General features: G+C 38.2%; 1 protein-coding gene across 1 annotated transcript in view; it reads left to right on the top strand.

The window, feature by feature from the left end:
* The first annotated feature begins 1,977 nt into the window (after window positions 1-1,977).
* LOC135776520 (actin-binding protein WASF3) overlaps window positions 1,978-13,282 on the top strand; it is a 33,284-nt gene continuing 21,979 nt past the window's right edge. The window contains exon 1 of the mRNA XM_065287285.2: window positions 1,978-2,071. The gene's annotated coding sequence lies outside the window, so the exon portion shown is untranslated. The remainder of the gene's footprint in view (window positions 2,072-13,282) is intronic.

Here is a 13,282-nt window from a genome sequence, read left to right on the forward strand (position 1 = left end):
CTGAGTGCCAGCTTTCTTCAGCTGAGCGCTTTGATAGCTGTGATACTTCAGCTGCGAGCCGGTTGGTTGCTGTGGTAATGTCCCGCCCCTCCTCCACTGTGATTGGGCGGCCGTGTGAGAACTGACATTGACGAGCGGAGCTTTTCTCCCAAAGTAGAATCTCTTTTAACTCTCGACGCTCAGCGCCGAGCGCGGAAAAACCGCCGAGCGCCGGTTTTCAGCGCGGAAAAAACCCGCTAGCTGCTGGCTTATTTGAAAAACGCCGAGCTTCCATTGGAAACAATTGAAAACATGCGCCGGCCGCGGGCGTAAAAGTTTTGGTGTACACAACCCTTAAGGAGGCTGCAACCTTCTAATTGAGAAACGGCATACACACTCTGCTCATTCACGGATTTACTCACTCGTTTTTTGAATTTCCATCACATTTTGTCCTTCCTCGTTTCTTGTCACAGCGAACGCGAACTTTTTCGACACATCAGATTTAAAATCCGTGTTTCTTTTTCTTCCGCCATTGCCGCGAAACTTGTAGAGAGGCGTCAGAGTAGCACGCATGGGATTATGGGAATTGTAGTTCCCGCGTCCCTCCACTCACTTTACTTGACCGGAAAAAAACTACACGTGTTGCCCGGAAGACCTTACGTTTTACCGATCATGTGACCACGGTGGTACCGGGAAAATCTTCTACCGCAATACCACGAAATTTATAATACCGTTACATCCCTAGTGGATATACAGTGTGTCGTTTTAAGCCTTTGTCAAAATGACAAATCTACTAATTTATAACTTTTATGCCTACAACATATGGTATGTTAATTTATAGTTTAATTTGCAGCTTTTCTTTTAACAGTTCTTTAATTGAACCATTACCTTTACTATATGTCTAAAACAAAACACTTGTGACTCCTGCACTAAGGGTTAAAAACGTTATCCCCTTCATATTAATCTACATGTGACAAACTAAAAAAATAGTTATTGTCTAGTTTGATAGTCAGACAGTTAGTGATTTCACACATAACTTACCGGTACTGGTGGTATAGTGATATGTAGTTTGTTTTCACTCTGTTCCAAACGCCATGTTTTCATGACGACTGACCAGAAAAGACGCACGTGATGTCATGTTTACATGACTCCCGATTGTTAAAATAAGTCTCAAATTAACGATAAATCATACAATAAACTTTAACAACGGAGACACACTTACTGTATGCAACTACCCACTGAGACGCACAAAACTGCATGCGTCTTGCGGAAGAACATTGTAACCGGCACTACTTCTCTCCGTTTAAGTCTATGGACGAGTCACCCAGGTACTGTACTACTCCGCAGCGCGCGGGTACCCGCCGGACTAAAATAATCCGAAAATAAACAATTATTATACGTGTACCATGGTGATTCAGTATAAGACAAAAACACGGCTTGAAAGATTGATTCGTGATGTACTCGCTCATTATAAACATAACGTAAACATTTTGTAAGATTTGAACAAAAAAGTTGCATCACAACACTTTTAACTGATCCTCTCTCTGCGTGTGTTTCGCGCTCGGGCTAAGCGATGGTACAGAGAAGTAAAAGAAGAGGATGACACCATTTGCTAAGCGGGGAGTTTTTCATTTTCTACCTTAACATATACATTTTAAACCACAAACTACGGAGTATGTTTTGGACATTAATTAACCTTGTCAAAGACGAACGAACATTTTAGAATAAATACATTTCTTGCTCCAAGTTTTAGGGGTGCTGAGCTCCTTTTTAGGGGTGCTAAAGCACCCCTAAAAAGGGGCTAGCCTCGCCCATGCAGTAAGCTGTTTACACGTTACCAAATCAAAAGTTTGGCCATATTGGTCCCAACCACCAGATATTCGGTGGATGTTCTGACTGTCATTTGGTTGTGTATGGTGTAGATTGTGGGCCTGACAGAAAAGGAGGTGTCCACTGCACATGAGATGGTGGGCTGTCTGGAGTTGGGGAACTCTGCAGTGCACGAACTGTGGGATCAACGGCCATGAACGCAGCCTCGTCCCGATCGCATGCCATCTTTACCATATCACTGGCAGCGACGCAAAGGAGACAAGTATGTAAACTTGCAACACGTTTACTAAGATCACGTTCACATGAGTCATGACTGATGTGAGAAGGCCTTGACTCCAAACACTCCTCTGATTCACCATGGGGCACCCAAGAGGCCAATCACAGTTTGTCCATTAAATAACGTCACTTATTACACGGCTCTCTGGAATGCTTGATTCTGATTGGTCAGTTGAGACATTTGCAGGTTCGTTATTTTCAAATAATAACCGCTCCAAATTAATAACGCATAGCCGGACTACTTGCACGAGTAAAATCGCTCTGCGCCAATAAAGATCAATGAGATCTTTATCTGTTTGGCGCCATCTTGTGACAAACACTGGACAACCGCGACAAGACACAGACAGCTTACTGAGACTGAACTTGACAAAATAGAGCATGACAGCTACGAAGCCAACACACACAAAAATACAGAATGGGGATTAAAACTTCTCAAAGACTGGCTAAAAGAGAAAAAATGGAGACAGACAAGTATGAAGCAGAGGATCTTAATAAGGTATTACGATCATTTTATGCATCTGTGCAAAGTTTCGCGGAAGGATAAAAATTTTAATTTAAAACAAATATGCCAATAAAATGTTTCAAATTCATATTCATGTCCAGTTTTTTTTCTTATGTGGCAAGTAGCCGTGTAATAAGCGGGATAATGTAGAGGCAGCCAGTAGTTATTGGGAAATAAGCCCCTTCAGTGTGATACAAGACCCTCCGCTTCGCGTCGGGTCCTGATCACACTGTCGGGGCTTATTTCCCAATAACTACCGGCTGCCTCTACATTATCCCTTACATATGTATCTAGGAAATAAAATTGACTTTATTGACTCCTAAAGTGTTGGTAATTTTTTTTTTTTTATAATTTTTTTTTTTTTTTAGAGAACATATGAACATCAATACAGAAAACAGGCATCAAAAATAGAAACTTCCAAAGTTGAATAAAAATAAATAAATAAATAAAAAATAAATAAAAATAGAAGACATTCACAGGACGCCAAATACAGACTCATAGACATTAACAATACATGTACCTTTAACATTTTTTACAAGTTTGAGAGACTTCATTAAAAGAGTGATTTCTTTGAAGAAAACCAGCTGTAAAGGATGAGATTTTAACAATCTACATTTATGAATAAAGAATTTGCCATACAAAATGAAGAAATTTACCAAATTGTAAATGTTTTTATCATCATTCTCAAAGTAACAAATAATATCTTTCATATTAAATGTTATGACTGTGTTAGTTTTAGTTGATAGGAAAGTGTTGGTCATTTTAAGTGACCAACGGTTTGTGGGTGTGACATCAGAGGCGGTTTCCCGGACAGGGTTTAGATTAATCCAGGACTAGGCCTTAGTTATACTTGCGTCATTGTTTACCTTGGGATTTGTACCTTTCCATATTGTGAACATGTACTAACACTTACACACCAAAGGAAATGTAAAATCATTAGTCTGAAAGTAGGTGCTCTTTTTAAAGATTGGCAAACTTTAAGCGTTATTTTATAAATGTCAAAAAAATTACAGTTTCCATTAACCAATGTTTTGTGACTAAAACTTATTTTTGTCAACGGGTGTGTTCAACTTCATACAGTGCCGGGCATACTGACATGTGGATGACATAAAAATGCAGAAAGCGACTTAAAAGCTCACAGAGCTGTCGACTGCTGTATCGCAGCATTTTGATATCATGCGCTAGAGACGGTTCTTGTTTCGCCATATGAGGTCAAACATGACCTTTTCTGTCATCTTGCCTCCAGCCAAACCGTGCCATATAATAAAGAATGATCATATAACTTTTACGCACGTCAGAGGTGACCTGTAAATGTGCAAAACATTCAGTTTCATTTTTGTGATGCATTTGCTTTTTGAATTGCCTGAAAAACATCCTCATCCGAACGTAAATAATTTTTTGCGATTTATGGGAGTTTATGTGAAATTGAAATTGCTGTGTTTCCATTGACCGCATTTTCGCCATTTCAATATGCGCAATTTTGTGTTTGTAAAGGAGTGACATCATGATCTCCAAACTACACTTGGTGGATCTTGCTGGATCTGAGAGAAAGAACAAAACTAAATCAGAGGGCGATCGCCTAAAGGAGGGTGAGTTAGTACTAGATAACTTCAAGTAAGCGCTATTAAATCTCAACATTTACAGATTCTGATGAATTAAAAATGACTAATACCTTCCTAATATAAAGTACTGTGCACAAGTCTTAGGCCACCATGCCAGAATTAGATTTGTTGTTTTTGCAGTGTTATAGTGATAATGTATAATTGTTTTTCATTCTGTTTAATAGAATACATCCAGAAAATAAAAGAAATGTGTATGAAGTATTAAAAACTATAAGAATGTAAACAGATGTGTCAAGTTTTTAGGGTAAACTCCCCTTCCACTTGAGCAATAGCAGGAAACTGCAGGATCTCTTCAATCTAAATAAAATTAAATCTTAATTTCTAATTTTAAAGAAATTAGTCTTTACTTCATTCTGCTTTAAAACGCTCAAGATGTGTTTAGTGCCAAGAGAGGTCACACTAAACACTGACGATGCCTAAAGAAGACTTTAGTCCTGTAAATGTATTTATTTATTTATTTTGTACATATTGCCTGTATTTTCTGTTTGTATCTTAATAAATAGATTGAAAAACAAATATTGATGGACATTAAAACTTCTAAAACAACAAGTCTGGTGATGGTGGCCTAAGACTTTTGCACAGTACTGTAAATGTCTTTATACAACAGTTCTTTCTGGTTCTCGAATCTGATTGGCTAAGAGGCGTGCAATATCCTACTGATAACGGCACAGTAACCGCTTCACCATTTTGTATCATTCCGCCACCTGCTGGTCATTTTAGTATTAGTGAATGGAGTCTTATTTAAACAGGCTCGTCTCTGACTAGAACAGGGGTAAGCAAGTTCGGTCCTAGAGAGCCGCAGTCCTGCATATTTTAGCCTAAGAACTGATAATCTAACCTGGGGCCGGTTGCATAAACATAGCCATTGTCTTAAGACTGTGTCTAAGAAATAGTCTGACTAACTAATGTCACTGAAGAAAGACCGTTGCATAAAATAAGCACACAACTATCTTACGTAAGACTGTCTATACGGTTTGTGGGGAAAAATAAGACACTGAAAAACTTAAACAAAATGGCCGACAGTGGGCGCTCGTCACACTTTTCCTTTGCAGAAAATATTTGTATTTTGGAGGAATACAATGCTGCCAAATCCACTTTAATGAATAAATTTACCGACTTCAACGCGAATAGCAAAAAACACAAGGCTTGGACCACTATAACTGAAAAGGTTAACAGCGTTAACCCATCTGTCTCGCGATAATATTTTGATGGTGCTTGTTTTTGCTTTATTTTAAATACTGTACTACTGTTTTGAGTTGAGTACCAATTTTTATCTTCTAGTGGACTGTGAGCTGGTGACTTTGACATTTGTCTCTCAAAATGATGAAATGCCTGCGACAAGCCAGGACCAAACAACACAAAGCGAAGGTAAAGTTATGCGTAGGGGAGAGTGGGGTAAAGTGAGACATCGGGTAAAGTGAGACACCCCCTGTATCTAGGCAACGGAACACATTTGTGGTCCTATGACCATTATGTTTTTAAGCCCCTCAAATTTCCCCTTGGCCATGAAGGACAGGACCTCATGCTGCTGTGGTTAACATGTTTTTTTCACAAAAATATATTTTTTGCTTGTAAAAGTAAATTTTCTTGCTGTCAACTTTATCAACTGTTGTGCCAAAGCAAATTGATTCAGGTAGAAAAACTTATATCACACATGTTTATGAACTACCAACATATAAAACCTTGTGTTGATGCTAGCTGAAGATTAGCCTGAATTTCCAAGAGAGAGAGTTTTTTTCCAAAATGTGGTGGTGGGGTAAAGTGAGACAAATGATGTGGGGTAAAGTGAGACATGAGGCACAAGTTCAGTTTAGTCTAAAACATATTTTAATGTAATATTTCATTACATATGTTTTATTTTTAATGTTATAAACAATGCAGAAAAACCATTATGCCTAGTCAATACACCAGGAAGACAGCCTGGGGAAAAACCCCCCTTGAGGAGATGGAGAGTGCAGCTGCTTAGGTCAAGGAAGGAAAGAATTCTCTAATGCTATGTACACACCAAACGCGAGGCATCATGGTACTGTGGGTTCACACCAGACACAAGTTCAACAATTTGCGCAAGTAGATTACATACAAAGTCAATGCAAAGACGCAATCAGACACGTCCTCGCATGTGGCGATGCGAATGACGTGATATGGGTGGCGCGTTTTCCACGAAAACACGCGCTATTCGCCGCAAACATGTCTTCGCCCAATTTGAAAATATTCAACTTGAGCGAAAAATTCCATTACACAATGTTAAATCCTGCGAGTAATCTAGATCAAGTAACGCACTGCCCCGCATTTGGTGTGTACGTAGCATTATTCACTCTAGATTACTCACGGGATTTAACATTGTGTCATGCAAATTTTTCGTTCGAGATAAATATTTTCAACTTGGGCGAAGACATGTTTGAGGTGAATAGTGCGTGTTTTCGCGGCAAATGCTCCGCTCATATGGCGTCATTCGCATCGCCCCAGGCGAGGATGCGTCTGATCGTGTCTTTGCATTAACTTTGAATGTAATCTACTTGCACAAATCGTTGAACTCACGTCTGGTGTGAACCCACAGTAAGAGCAGCTGCAAGGGATAGAAATATTGATAGATGGTTCTGATTGTCTTTTGCGCTGACCCGCAGACACTAGCTGGCTCTAAGGGTCCTTTGTTCTGACCCCCAGACTGCGTTCTAATCTAACTGGTTCTATATGTCATTTGAATGTTAATTAAAAAAATTTGAATTGTCGGAGCCAATGGTCTACAGTGGGCAGCGCTCCGACATGTGGTGCTTTCACACTTTCTGGGAGTTCGATTCCCGGCTCGTGGTCATTTGCCGATCCAATACCCTTCTCTCCTCCCTGTACTTTCCTGTCCTCTCCAAAACTCACTGTTAAATAAAGGCAAAAACTGGCCAAAAAATATAACTTTTGAATTATGTTATGTTGTATTTGATTTTGGTTCAGAGTTACTGTACTTTCAAGTGTTTAGAAAAATAATGTTCTTAATTGACCAATCCCCTTGATTCTGTTACTAGTCCAACATTAGTTCTGGAATGTGTGGTTGTCAAGCTAGCCGTCAGGATTTTATCTGTTACAATATGTGCTGTTATGGTAGTTTCAGAGTGTAAAAAGTAAGTGGATCAGTTTACCCCGAGCTGGTTCACTTTACCCCCTTGATTTTTCTGGTCTGTCTCAGTTTACCCCTAAGCTGGGGTAAAGTGAGACACAAGACCACTTTTTTTAAAACAATCATATTTTTACTGCTCTATGTCCTGAATACATTCTGGTAATTTCCATAGCTAGGAAACATCCTGAATTAATGGGAAATGTGTAAATTTGACTGATATATCATTTTAGCTCGCTTAGAGGGGAGCAAATGTAAAAAATGTCTCACTTTACCCCACTCTCCCCTACAGTCTTTAAACCACGAGTTATAATTCATCAAGTTAGTTATCCATTTACTACTTCTTAAAATGATGCCCTTTTTAAGTTAAAAACAGATGAACATTGTTTAAAATACAATAAGTGGACACAGGGAAGTTAATTTGTAATGCATTTAGTGCTTGTGCAATCATAGTTGCTGCGGACAGTGTTTTCAGATTATATGCTTTATAATCAAAGACTACTTTTGTCAATATATTAATTTTGTAAAACAATATATAACATGCAGAAAACGTTCTGTAATGGGTAGGTTTAGGGTGTGGGTTGTATAGTTATAAAATGTTTAACTATCTAATTATAAAAACAGAAGTCTATGCATTGTCTCCATTTAGATAGCTAAGTGAACGTGTATGTGTGATTGCAATGCGGATGCGTGTGAGTGTAAAAATATTTTTTCTTTCTAAAATGAATGAACATTAAAAGGGTAAATTAGTAGTGCATTTTTGCAGAAAAAAGTACAACAAGCGTTCCTGTCACTTTCTAATTTTGCTAATGTTGTTTTTTTTTTAAAGAGTAACTAAACCCCTGGTCAGAGCCTGACTCCGCCCACTGGCAATATTTGAAAAATGCAAGAAAAGTGGGCAGACCCCAACGGAGATAGAGGGGACGAACTAAGTGTGTGGTGAGATCGCAACAAGGGCGTGGTGAGCTTGAACCTGCTTACGTCACGAGTCATTTTTTGGACCCAACATCCAATAGGAAAATTCAACTGCAGTAGCCACCGTTTAACCTGAAGAGGGCAGCACTCAGACGTTTTTACACCATATATTGTAGTATTGAAACACTTTATATCCAAATGTCAAAAAACTTACTAAAATCAATGAACAGCACTAATAAAGTATCATTCTTACAGATCATTAACTAAAAAAAGTTGGTTTGGGGTTTAGTTACTCTTTAAAGCAATACTGTGTACTTTGTTGAGTTAATTCTTAACAAAAACCCATGTTTTCTTTCAAAAGTATGTGCTCATTCATGTGTAATTACTTCCCACCCACTAATGAAAGTATTCTCGTAAGTGTAGAATCTGCTATTTAAAATTCATACCGTCGAAGCGCTCTCTGGCTGAATCCATGTTGTGCCTCCATCTTTGAAATACATTCGCCGACGAGGGACATTCCTGAAATTCAAGCTCCACCTTTCGCGCTTTCTCTCTACACTCACGCTGGCTGCTGGCTGAAGCCTACGAAGGTTGCATGTGTAGGCGGTATACGTCATCAAGACAGTCTTATTTCAGAACATTAACAATTATAAAGCTGACAATTATTCTTAGTTAATTGTAAATTGATGTAATATGCGTATGACTTGCGAATGTAATGCTCAGTTGATTTAAATAAACCAGGCTTGATGACGTATCCAGCCTGTGACCTGCGTAGCTGAATCCTTCGGATTTTACAACAACCGCACACCGTGATGAACCTGCGATCTAATGCTTTGATTTGAAAGCCTGTTGAAGACATATTCTCGAGGACATTAAAACAAGTCGCCAAGGATGCGAAACGGGGATTTTAAACGACAACGTGACAGAAAAAACATCAAGACCAAGGTCACTATTGGAGTTAGTTTTCCAAGATGGGGCTCAAGGGACACTGAAGTTTACTTTCTATATTCTCCACAGGTAATTCAGCATATTCGTTTACATCTATACAGTCCATGTTGTAAACTTGAAGTTTTATAGTTCCTTGGCTAACTTTAGCATGATTATGTATAACACTTGTTAGTGTAAACATGCATGTGGTTTAATGTGTTCGAACAGACACACGCCGTCTCTCCGCCCATTTATGTAATCTGAGGTACTGAGATAAATGTTTTTCATCTTTTCTGACCTCTAGCACAAACACACGGTGACAGCGCTATTTTTAGCCTTTCATTGATAAAAGCGTCTGATCTGCGCGTCTTTCGTTTCATTTTACAAGCGTGTGAAAGTTGCGCGATCTTTTTTCACCAATATGAGAGAAAGCTCTTACATATACAAGGACATGTAACGTTTACTTAAAACATAAGCATTGTACTTTGACATTATATTAGTTCGCGTCCAGTTAAACCCGTCATGGTTGCTTTTTGTATGTGATTTTAAGCGGACATATCATGACAATCAGACTTTTTTCATGTTAAACATAAATCTGTGTGCTTTGATGGATCACAGGCAAAGGACATTGCAAATTGTTCATTTTTTTCTCATTGCTTTTGCTTTGTAGCTACTGGAAGCCATGTTAACCTTGGCATGACACGGCCGGGCCACCGTACGAGTTAAAACGCGTTCCGAATGGGGGGGGGCTAGAAAGTATTATTCAGTTGCTTGTCATATAGACTTTCACCGGTAGATGGGAGTAGATCTTACACAGTGGAGCTTTAAAGAAGATGATTTGGACAGCACCCAAATGGCACCTGTAGGACATGGTTCAGACAAAGAAACACAGAAAGACACCACAAGCAAGATAACCATGAACAATATACTTGAAAAGAAATATGAAGTATTAACACTGGAAGAGGCTAAACTAAAATTAGAAATACAAAAACTAGAATTAGAAAAAACTAAGCTAAAGTTGGAGCTACAAAAACTTGGACATGAACTATAGATCTCAAGACCATTGTACAAGAACTAGTCAAATAATTGTTTTTAATAATTCCAGCTATTTAATTTTGAATTTACTTGTAATGTTTACATACAGAATCTTTAGATATATTTAAGAGATTTAAAGTATTTTAGTGAAAGTAAATGTAATTGTAATTTGAAGATTATATAGTATTTCAGCTGTTTTTACTAATACTATGCATTAAATGTTGTGTATTGTTAATAAATTATAATATGTCCAATTCATTTAAAAGTGATCAATTCTTTGATTTTCTCAGTCAAACCGAGAAAAATGTTTTCTACAATCATTTGTCGAATGTAACGTCCAGTTCCATCTTCATGCTTCTGTGATCTCCAAAGTAGGTTCTTCAAAAATTTGGTCATCCTCTATTTCTGGGAGTGCAAGATTTCTATTAAAAGGAAAGTGAAATTTTACTCATGTAATTTATAATCATTGGGGAATATGTAGCTAGGTGTTTTAATTACATTAAAAAACATATTCATTACCTTGCCATGTTGTGCAAAACAACACATGCACAGATTATGTTGCAGACTCTTTCTGGTTTCATTTTGAGCTCTGCATGCAGACAATGAAATCTTCGTTTCAGGACTCCAAAACACCTTTCAATAACATTTCTTGTTTTGGCATGGGCTGTGTTGTACCGAGTTTGAGACACACTGACTGGGTTCAAGAAGGGTGTGAGAAGCCAGGGTTTTGGTGGATAACCAGAGTCACCCAATAGCACACCCTGCAATTCTCCTCTCTCAAATGCATCATGAATTTGGGAATTCACTAAAATTCTTGAGTCATGGGTTGATCCTGGCCAACGAGCGACACAGTTGAGCACTCTGAGTTTGGCATCACAAATTGCCTGAACATTAATACTGTGGTAGCCTTTCCTATTTACAAATAATGGCTCATGAGTTGAAGGTGCTTGAATTCTAATGTGTGTGCCATCAATGGCTCCTACTACATTTGGAAATCCAGCAATGTTAAAAAAATCTGCCTTCACCTTGTTTAAGGTAGAGACATCAGTCGGATAAACTGGAAGTCTGCCTGAAAGTGCACGAGCAACTCGATGAATAATTCTTGATGCTGTAGACTTGTGTACACCAATTAAGTCTGCAGCTGCATTTATAAAACATCCTGTGGCAAAGAAACGTAGAGCTAAACATACTTGTAGCAGTGGTGGTATGCTAAAATTTCTTGATGTTTCAGGCCTCAGATGCTCTGCCAAGTCAATTGCTAGCTCTTGTATTGCATGTCTTGGAAATCTTAGCTTTTCCAGCAGTTCCTTTTCACAGAGTACTTCCAATGGGTTTGAACGGTCTTTGAAAACTCTCTCTCTTCTAATTGCCCTTTCATATAACCAAAGATTGAAATTTGCCATACCGCAAGACAAAGTCGGGCCACTTTGTGAATCTAGAGCATATATTTTCTGTTGACAGTTTATTAATTTCTATGGCAACATAGATTGTAAGAGAAAGTTAGCCAGGGGGGAACCAGTCTTACTTTTTTGGCTCAAATTAGACCAATCTAAAATTTTATGCAACTGACTTAAAAAGTAAATACCAGTCTTAAAGACAAAAATTAGACGACTAACTTGTAAGACTAGTCTTTAATAGATTTATGCAACCGGCCCCTGATGTCTAAATCCTAAAGACATTGATTAGCTTGTTCAGGTGTGTTTGATTAGGGTTGGAACTAAACTCTGCAGGACTGCGGCTCTGTAGGACCGAACTTGCCTACACCCGGACTAGAAAAACTGCACGCACACACAGACGCGCTATTTTTAAACTCTACGTGTGTCTCATTAGTTAACTAGCTCGTGAATCAGTGTGTGAATCCCAATCGGAACTGATTATTCTGTCAAAGATCAGCGCTCTTGAATGTTACGTTAAACTTAATGGGAGTAATGTCTTGTCACGTCGTGTGGACGATTAACACTTGGAAAGAGGAATGTAAACAATATTTTTTCTGGAGCGATCTCTCCTCAGAACGCGAAAACGCAGTGGAGGTAAGCAGCACAGCTGTTAAATGTGGACATTGATCATTTATTTTACGGTGACGTGACTATTAGAACACGTTATGAGATATCACCACTGATATATTTATAAGCAGCATGCAAAAAGCATCTCTCTAACACTTATAAAAAACACTTAGTACTGACAAGAACAAGCGAGTGCTCGTATCGCGTTAAGATTAAATGGGAAAGCAATAGTAACATTATATAAGTATAGTTTTATAAACTTTTACCTCGCGCCAGAACAATAACAACACAAAAGACACTAAATATGAATAAGAAACCAAGTAATTGTTTCATCATGACAGCAAATACTGCTGATTTGATCTCGTTTTTGACCATCAAACAGACAAGGGAATCCCTGTCAGAGATGTAGCCCAGAGAGTATAGAAGCCCAAGAGGCGAAGCTCAATAGAACGCTCCATAGCAACAGTTGCCCCCATGACGTGACGGCGCGGCCGCCATTATGGACTGAAAACTGAAGGAAAACGCCGAAAAATAACGAGAGTCAATAGCACTGAACCAACTTAACATAACAAAAACTTGGCATAACTTATTTTTTTTTCTGGTCGTCATATCTAAATACGAAAACAACGTGTTTATGCATGGCCTAATTATCCTTAGGAAAATAGTATTTTGGGACAAAATATTACTATAAAAGTACGATAAGACTACTATAGAAATACTATAGCGGCTCTAGGATATAGAGGTATTACAGAACATAACATACTTCTGTGATGTTCTAATACCTCTATAATATTTTAAAGCTGCTATAGTATTTCTATAGTAGTCTTATCGTACTTCTATAGTATGTCCCAAATTACTATAGTATTCATATAAGATTACTATACTATTTTGACCCAAAATACTATAAGATTCCTATAGTACTTTTTCGTAAGGGTATGTCCCCCACCGAATCGGCTTCATTAGCCTACCACTTACAGTTTGCAAAGATACAATTATAAAATTACTGCAAACCTTTGATCTATCAATATTCATGTTCTATTATGCATTTTCCTTGTTATATGAATAACAGAAATTCATGAAATAATAT

Source organism: Paramisgurnus dabryanus, chromosome 18 (genome assembly GCF_030506205.2).
Source record: "Paramisgurnus dabryanus chromosome 18, PD_genome_1.1, whole genome shotgun sequence".
Classification (NCBI taxonomy): domain Eukaryota; kingdom Metazoa; phylum Chordata; class Actinopteri; order Cypriniformes; family Cobitidae; genus Paramisgurnus; species Paramisgurnus dabryanus.